The sequence below is a fragment of the Trachurus japonicus genome, chromosome 4 (assembly GCF_045865225.1).
Source record: "Trachurus japonicus isolate A0001 chromosome 4, Traja_1.0".
NCBI classification, from domain to species: domain Eukaryota; kingdom Metazoa; phylum Chordata; class Actinopteri; order Carangiformes; family Carangidae; genus Trachurus; species Trachurus japonicus.
In genome coordinates, this window is record NC_140910.1 from 11,962,438 (window position 1) to 11,969,647 (window position 7,210).

Genomic DNA, 7,210 nt, shown 5'->3' on the forward strand with positions numbered 1-7,210 from the left:
CAAGGGGAACAAAACGCTGCGTGTGGGGTTACATTTGTAATGTAATCTGAAGCTGGTTGTATACACATGCAACCTGCTCTCCTGCTGACTTGACCTAAGCACTTGTTACAGCGTGTAGAAAGAAATTATTGTCTTCTTTTTCCAGTCGACTTTTGAAGTTCAAACATCATACAGTTTAAATCAAGTGTGACTCAGCTCCAAATTGTCAGTAAAACTGAATTGATCTCATTCACATCCTGGTTACTTTCTGACCCCCAGCAGAGTCAGCCTCCCCTTGTCATGCATCCATAAAGCATTCTTAAACACTTTAGCAGTCTTTTGTGTGTCGGTATGCTGGAGGTTAACACAAGCACTACTTGACAGAGACACAGAGAGAGAGAGAGAGTGAAAAAGAGAGAGAGAGAGAGAGAGAGAGGAGACAGAGAGAGAAGGGGGGCAAAGAGGGAAATGAGGTCCAGGCAGTACATCTTTTCTCAGTGGATAGCTGAGAGCACAGCGGTGGGTGTCTGCCGCTGAGCTGTAGGTGAGGATCAGGAGGTGTTTGTTGCCACGGTTCACGAGCAGGGCCCCTTGACAGCCTCGTTTGATGTGGTTGGCCCCTGTCGGCGGCTGGCTCTTTGCGCTGGTGTGACAGTCATTGCCGGGTGAGTGACTGTCAATGCCCCGACCGACAAAAGAGGAGAAGACAGGCATTCATGGGGCCTGATAATGGCCAGGCCAGGACAAGGCTGCCATTCTCATACACTTTGATCATGTGGATTCTTTTGCACACCTTTGTGGGGGCTCCCTATTTGTTTAACAGATGGAGAGAGGGCTGTTTTTCAAACTGCTTCACCTGGCCAGGGAAACTTGATGGAGATACTTCTCTGTGAGATGCTTGTGCTGGTAAATGCCTTTGGCATATGTGTGCGTATGTGTGTTCATGTTTGTGTGTGTGTGTCTGCACCACTTACACGGAATTAGTGACCTGTCCTATGTGGAAAAAACTGCTTCCCAAGGAATTTCCTCATGAGCCTCCACACATGTGACATCTGAGACAACAAAGAAGTCACATTTGGAGCTGAATTTGGAAACCCTATTAAATACGTTTTTGTTTTTTTTAAATCACACTTTTAAACTCAAGTTGAGACATCCAGTGCATTAACACTTTGTAGAGCCCTTTGCAACTTTGTAGAGCCCACACTGTAAATCTCCAGAGCACCGATACAAACAGTTATGTTGAAATATTACTCATCACACACTTTATGTCCATTAAATGTCCATTAGGACAGTTCAGAATGATTCTTTACTGGACTATGTGACTCATAAGCACTAACAGGGTTTCCTCACACATGCATTCTAAGATGGATACAATTACTGAGTCAGTTTAAATGTCAAAAGATGTGTCATGCACATCTTAAAGTACATCTTAATGGAATAATTTCAGAGAATCGTGTATACAGACTTTGATGATGTTGTGTCTACCTCAACAATCAGACAAAGCTACTGTATGAGCAGCAGCAGCACTCCTCATTTTCATTAGGTGAGAGAAGAAGTGCACAGTCAGCAAAGAAGTTCTTTTTTTTCCATGCTCACCACCACCATCCTGCTCTCTCCGTGTTATGTGCATCTGATAGAACAGATTAGCTGGGCGCAGATGTTTAATCACTCCTGACAAGTCACTTTTTATCCCATCAAGCACTATCAGTGAGTTGGATCTCAGCTTGTTATCCTGTGAAGAACTGGGAGGCTGCCCCTCTCAGAACTCGCAGCATCAGATAGACAGCCCACTTATCATATTGCCACTGACAATAGACAATGGTCACAAAGCAGGATATGCAAAGGGCCATGTCCTCAGTGGGGCTGAGCTGTGGTGGTCTGGTCAGTTCCTTTAACCATGTCCGGATGTTTGTCAGCCAACCACAGCAGACAGCTCAAAGGTATCAGGCACACCTGTGTTGGTTCTGAAGAACTGCAAGGATGAAATGCATAATCACTAAAATTATTCACACACACAGAAAAGAAACAAAATAAAAAATCCTGCCCGTGAATAATGAGATAAATTCCTTATGTGAGTATTGTAATTGTTTACTCCCCAGCATTTACAGACAAGAGAAAGTAGATTGTCATGTATCTGGAAACAGTTTTATCCAAACAAGGAAAACAAATGCCCTCACAGCACTGAAATGCAAATTGGCAGAATGTCAGTATAAGCACTAGGTCAAGGGTGACAAGCAAAAACACAAATACAAGAGAAAGGGAGAAAAAGCAAGAGACATGGACTTAGCAGGCAGGCAAAACAATTAATAATAGGGAGCTATTACTGAGGGATTGTCAGTGCTAGGAGGGAGGTCGGGTTTCAGACCCTTTTGAAGACTTTGATGGTACAAAACAGGCCTCATTATAGAGATATTATCTCTATTCATACACTTACAGAGCCGCTTGGATCCCTGCTGGGAAAGATTAGGTTCCTCCACTTGAGAACATCCTCCTTGGGTGCCTGGCTTACAGAGTGGTGTTCTCAACTCAGGGCACACCCATACAACTGAGCTCAGCTCAGCTCAGCTCAGCTCAGCTCAGCTCAGCTCAACTCAACTCAACTCAACTCAACTCAACTCAACTCAACTCAACTCAAGGAAAAATCCCCCATGGCATTCAGACATTAGACAAGTTGTGGTACAGACAGATCAAATATTCTTCTAACTACGCAAGGAATGGCTATCTGTCCATGAGATGGTCCACCACATCAAGAATTTTTTTTCTTATTTTTTTTTCTTTTCTTTCTTTTTTCTTTTTTTTTTACATTTAGATGAATGTAGACAATATTTTGATCATGATCATATTCTCCAGGAGATTAATCATGCTGATTGTTTTCACCTAATGCGACCATGATTTGTATTTCTGACCAAAATCCTTTACTGTAACAATCATTGATTACAACAAAATTTAGTTAAAACTCTCCTGTTCCCCCAAGGGGGGATCTTGTAACTTATACCATACTATCCGGTGCCAATACTTACTGTAAGACTTCAGAGCTAATAACCCCCCGCCCCCACCCGCCTTAGCAGTGGTTGGTTTAACATTAATTGATTAACTAGCATTAGCATTAATTGTCAATTATTAAAATGTATGGTTAAAAAAAATCAATAAAAATAAATTAAGATGTGTTAGGATAGCTGAAGACACAACTATTCTTAGGCTCCATATACCTGTTTCTGATCAGAACTGGATCCTGTGTGGACTTACTATTTATACAAGAGTAAGATAATTGTAAACAGAGTTAGCTTAACTGGAAATAAAGTAAATCCTCAGTATGCATTGCAACGCTGAAATCATCTAAATGACTGTAGTTTTCAACATCAAAGGTACACACTGTAAAAAAACAAAAAAAACAATGAGACATTGCACGTTAAGACTTTTAACAAAGAAATACATTATGCTTGAGTCGGCTCTGGCACTGAGCTCAGAGCCCAAACATTTGCTTCCAAGACACCACAAAGCAATCTGCTGCCACATCTGATGTTCACATGGGGCCCGAGCTTTGCTGTTGACCTCAGGGGCCATTCTGATTATTGAGAAGATCTGCAGCACACAGAATGACTGTATGATATTAATTACAAGGAATTTCAGCAAAGGAAAGATAACTGAAACATCTTAATTTGTTCTTGTATGTTTTTTCTCTCTCACACTTTGTATTTTTTCTGTCTTTGTTTTGTATGTGTGTTCCATAATATTTCGTTTTGCAGAAAAAGTTTAATTATATTGAGTAGATAAGGAGCGTACTCTAATGACATTTATGATATTCCAAATCTTATAATACATTCTATGAATGTATGATATATAATGGAGTTTTATAATGGCAAGAATTCCAAATAGCCTATAACCTAACCAAACTATGGGGTGCACAGTACAGTACAGATCAGACTGCATTGTTTTGCTGGTAAAGGCAAATATATGAATATATGGGCTAAGAAAGTTGTACACTATTATTTGGAGATAAAAATTAATATGAATTTAAATAAACATTTAAAAAATAAAATACATAATAACATTGTCATAATAACATTGTTGTAACATAATTGTCTGCCAAATGATTTCTCAATATGACTATGAAAAAAAGTAGCACAAACCTTATTTAAAGTTTTATCTTCTTCTTTTTACTGTAAAAGGGTTTATGTCTTTCTCATGTGCATTATCAACATCATACTGGAAAAATAAACTGTTACAAGGATAAAGGAGTTTTTAATTGAAATATGGAGTCTGTTGGGACTACTTGCCATGCTTAGCAATGTGCAAAAAACAATCTCCCTCAATCAGCAAAGAACATAAAAAATAGTAGGACCCTAATGAAGATTATTATTTAATTCAATTCATTTATTTAATTTTGAAATGTGGTACTTCAAAGTTAATTTCTTCCTCTGAACAAAAGCAATGCCCCTTTAACAATTTCCGAAAACTCCGAAGGCAATGGTGATGCAACTCCATCAAAGCATATTAACTATATGAAAAATATATGTACTATATGAAAAACAATATCCACCTTTAAGCAAAGCTGTTATCCAAACTATAACCTATATCACTTAATTAAAGCAGAAGTAAGCGATCTGGTCGTTTTGGCTAATGCTGCGTTCCAGGCAGGCTTTTGAAACCGTAAATTACGGCTTCAAGTCACGACTTACGACTTTGTAGCGTTCCAGGCAACTCGCGTTTCTCCGACCTGTTGTCTGTGAAAGTCACTATAACGGCCACTCGTAACATCCGACCCGTGAACTCGTACCAGATCGAACTGGTACGACTTCACAGGTCGGAAAAACACGAGTTACGGGCTGCCCTGAACGCACCATAACTTCTTGTCAGCCGATGGAGTTAGCAGCCCCTGCCCTCGTCATGGATCTATTGGTCCTCGTCTCTACGTCACCACATTCACGCGCATCCCTTGGCTGCACACACAGCCCTTCATGCTGTTCTCTCTCCTCATTGGATAAAAATCGTAGGACACAAGAAAAGTTTTCTCCTCGGCTCAGAGCAGAGCAGAGTGACTGACAGACCCGTGTTTCGGTCCAAACACTCTATGTAAGTGATTGCTGTCGGAAGATATAACTATTTAAGACTTACATTAACACAAAAATATCGCTTACTTCTGCTTTAAGAAATCATATTTCCTATAAAAAGAGCAATAAATAAACGCTGAGCCATCTAAACACTCACCATTTTTAAAGATGTGAGAAGAGCCTCATACAGCAATAACAAAAACACATTAACAATACTCAGTCACTCAGAACACTTTCTCTGTTTCTATTCTTTGTGTCCCAGTTTGACTTTGATGGACACAGAGACAAGAGGAGAGAAAAGATGAAGTAAGAAGTTTACAAGCAGCGAGTCAAGCCAAAGGAAGGTAACATAGCCTACATGGCAGCATGGTTTAATTGAGGGTGAAAGGCTGAGATTTTTACAAAGAGCCCATATACATCTATGCAGAAAGTTGCTTTGATGACTGGCAGGTAGACAGAAGAAAGGCTGGTCTCTTTCGCAAAGATTTTTTTTTTTTTTTTTTTTTTGGTGAGGCTCAGGTTTAAATAGGGGCCACATCAACTCTATGGGGGCAGTTAACAAGCAAAAGAGTGTGAAATGACTGTCACCCTCTCTGAACACATACTCCTCAAACACACTTTGAGCCCTGGACAAGTGTGGCCTCAAGGTGGCAACCATAATTGAAACGGGGACTCCTTTATAAAGGGGGTAATTGCCAACACTAAGTGGACAGCCTTACTGGAGAACCTCTGCGTCTTCTTCGGCTTTCTTTCACTTCTTAATCTCCTTTTTTTTATCACTCCTTTTATCTTTCTATGAGCAGCTTCGTATGTACTGCGTGTGCACAACAGCACTGTCCGTGAAATATTGATACCATTCAGATACCAACCATACAGATTATGAAGAAGCTGTTATATATTATTCTAATATGCACAAAAAGCATCATGTAAAAAAGAAATCATTTTTTCTGTCATTCTCCTAGACAATATTTAAAATCTTAATACTAAGCTAGGCTATATAGAAAGGTATGTATCTACTCTAAGTCATGCCAGTAAATTGCATTTCCAAATGTTCTCGCTAGTCAGATTTTTATAAATTTTTCAGTTCTTCTTCTCCTTATTGAAAATAACACAAGAGCTGTTAACCAGACTGCTTGGGCTGAACCTTAATGCCTTGTCTCAATCAGCTTCATTACAACAGCTTGTAAAAAAAACTGACAAGAGTGTGAGAAGTCACAAAAAAAAAGGTGTTCTTCATTTCCGTCCTGTTCTCCTAAATTAAATGGCAAAGATCAGAGAGGGTGTTTCATTGAAATATTAACACAGGTGATCAGAAAGTCTCTCAGGCTTCATCTGGACTAGCTCCACCGACACTCCTGCAACCTGCTCTGTGTTTCCAAATGCTTGATGATTCAAACCAGCAGCCGTAAAAAAAAAAAAAAAAAAAAAAGGAAAAAAGAAAAGAAAGAGGAAAGGCTCCCTTAATTTGCCCCATGTGGCCACAGAGAAGAAAAGGGAGCAAAAGTGTCAAAAAAAACGCTCTCCTGCTGGGTCACTGGACAGTAATGGAGCTGATTTGACTGAGTTACAAAATGCTTCACCTTTCAGATCAAGAAGGAGACAACAGAGGTTATGGGATAGGAAGGGGATGTAAGTCTTTCCAGGTGTTTGTGGCTGTGAAAAGAGGATATTAAAACCCCCAGGTAAAAAAAGCAAATTACTTGTTTCTCACAGAATAAAGTTTTCTTAGAGAGAATAGAAAGAGGATGGTGTTGCAGGCTTTCTCATTTGTTTGAAATGGTTATGAATGAGTGCAGTGGCCCCACCCCCCGACCCCTCTCCTTTCAACCCCCTAGATGCTGGCCCTGCCCAAGATAAAATGCAGGACGACTCAGCCGGTGCCTCCACAGAGGAGACGACTGACTGACTGACTGCACACAGCAGAGCATGAGGGCATTAGCTTACTGCTTCACTGCCCCGTGCGAGCTGACACACACTCGCTGACTGCCACTCACTCTGACACATACAGACACACTCTCACTGCCTCTCTCTCTCCCTCTCTCTCTCTCTCTGTCGCAAACACACACCGGCTCTCTCCCTCCCATTCTCACTCACTCACTTACTCACTCCCTTTCTTTCTCTCTCTCTCTCTCCCTCTCTCAGTATCACACACTCACGCATACACACACACACACACACAC